The 2,336-nt window shown below is 49.1% G+C and overlaps 1 pseudogene; it reads right to left on the bottom strand.

Annotated features, from left to right (window-relative positions):
• Window positions 1–201: 201 nt before the first annotated feature.
• Window positions 202–1,950, bottom strand: Nono-ps5 (non-POU domain containing, octamer-binding, pseudogene 5; annotated as a pseudogene).
• Between the last annotated feature and the right edge of the window lie 386 nt (window positions 1,951–2,336).

The following is a 2,336-nucleotide window of genomic DNA, read 5'->3' as shown; positions in this document are numbered from 1 at the left end:
TTCCTATGGTTCTCCAGGCCCTCAACAATCAATCAACTTCAGGAATGCACAAGACAGATTTGATAACGCCCTCTACCACAGACTTTGATTTGTTAAATACCACCCCTCCCTTGCCTCTCTGCCTTCAAGCATATTCCCTAGAGTAGTACAAGCAGGGAAGACCTGTCTATTGGGAAGAACCCCTAACAGTTTTTCTTCTGGTTAGTCCAAAAAGGGCCCTTCTTTTAAGGGCTGCAGGAAACGAGACAATGCAACTTTATCTAATATCGGCGGCGTTTGTTTGGAGCAAATTCAGCTCCAGGAGCTGGACGGTTGAATGCAGGAGGAGTTCCACCAATTGCTCCAATTCCTTCCATTGTAGCAGCTTGGCCAAAACGTTCAGTTGTTGTTGGGGTCAATCCCAGGGTTCCATCTGGCATCATGATGGCAGGTCCAGGAGTTGGAGTACCTGGTGGCACAGGAGCAGGGGGCATGGCGCCTCTACTGTTTATGTCCACAGCACCTCCCATAGCCATTTGCTCATCCGTATCTCTTGTTCTCTCGCATCAGGGAAGGTTCCCTTGAGTCCTTCCCGCTGCCCTCGCATCATTTCTTCCTGCTGTCGCCGCATCTCTTCCTCACGGCGCCTGCGTTCCTCTTCCTGCCTGAGTTCTAACCGCTATCGCTTCTGAACCTCTTGGTTATGCAGCTCCTCCGTTCTTCGAAGCTCTTCTTGACGTCTCATCAAATCCTGCCTCATTAGCATAACCTGGTGCTCACGCGTGCTGCCTCCATCTCCATCTTCTCACGAGCCTGCTCGATGTTTCGATCCACTTGATCCTGCTGTTGCTTCTCTATCTCAATGAGAGCCTTCCAGCGCATGGTATACTCCTTCTCAAAGGACCCAGGCTGTGCAAATCTGGGTGGCTGTTCTCTCTCCTCGTGAAATTGCTGGTTTTTTAGAACCAGCTCCTCCGGGAGTCCCTCTTCATCATCTAACTGGTCCATAGGCTCCACAGTCGCAGGCCGAGGAAACGTGGTTAGCAAGAAGGAGCCTTCACTGCATCTGTCCAGAGCTTTCCGAGCAGCTGGCTTCCCTGAGAACTCAGCAGTGCCTTTCCCTGAGGGCCTTTCTCTGAGGGCCTTTCTCTGAGGGCCTTTCTCTGAGGGCCTTTCTCTGAGGGCCTTTCTCTGAGGGCCTTTCTCTGAGGGCCTTTCTCTGAGGGCCTTTCTCTGAGGGCCTTTCTCTGAGGGCCTTTCTCTGAGGGCCTTTCTCTGTCATCCACAGTGACTACAGCCCTCTCCAACTGGCCAAACACAGAAAAGGCTTCTTCCAACAGTTCGTTGGACAAGCAAAGCACACTCGCAGCTGCTTTCCACAGAGTGGCATGTTGTCCAGCTCCACTTTGGCAATTTCTGCTAGGGTTCGTGTTTCCAAGCGAATAAAGCCAAAGCCTTTATCCTTATGAATGAAAACTTTGCCTGCTTTGCCATATTTCTCAAAAAGTTTCCTCATTTCCTCCTCAGTGATGTCAGGGGGAAGATTGCCCACCAAAAGTCGGCTATGTTGGGTAAAAGTCTTCTCTCCTGGTTTCCTAAAATTCTTCAGGTCAATAGTCAAGCCTTCATTCTGGCTGCTGGCCTGCTGTCCATTTGCAGGTATTGGTGGGGGTGGCTGCTGCTGCTGTTGCTGCTGTTGCTGCTGTTGCTGCTGTTGTTGCTGCTGTTGCTGATGGTGCTGCTGCTGCTGATGGTGCTGCTGGTGGTGATGCTTATGGTGCTTCCTTGGAGTATGATTCTGCTTCTTCAAGTTAAAGGTTTTATTGCTCTGCATTTTTGCACCCTTGACTTCGATTTGAACACAGCCAAGTGTCTGCCTCCCAGTCCTAACTCCGACTGCCTCTGCCCACAGTTCTTTGCTCAGACTAAGGGCGGCGCTGCTCGGCCTCCACCGTCCGGAGAAAAGAGCGCGCGACCACTGGAAACTGTAACCCCATTTCTTAAATGGATTGTTCGCTTTGTTGGTGTGTAACTTCTTTATATATTTTGGATATTAGCCTCCTGTCAGATGTAGGGTTGGTGAAGATCTTTTCCCAATCTCTAGACTGCCATGTCATCCTATAGACAATGTCCTTTGTCTTACAGAAGCTTTTCAGTTTCATGAGGTTCTGTTTGCCAATTGTGTGTGATTTCATTTCATGGTCTTCTACAGGATTCCATTGATGAATCAGACTTTTTCTATGCCATTATCTATCTATACCATTATCTATACCATTTTTACTCCTAGTGCTCCGTAGAACACCTTGAAATCAGGGATGATGATACCGCCAGAGGTTATCTTATTGTGCAGGATTGTT

Source organism: Rattus norvegicus, chromosome 2 (assembly GCF_036323735.1).
Source record: "Rattus norvegicus strain BN/NHsdMcwi chromosome 2, GRCr8, whole genome shotgun sequence".
NCBI classification, from domain to species: Eukaryota; Metazoa; Chordata; class Mammalia; order Rodentia; family Muridae; genus Rattus; species Rattus norvegicus.
This window is presented reverse-complemented; position numbering and strand designations above follow the sequence as displayed.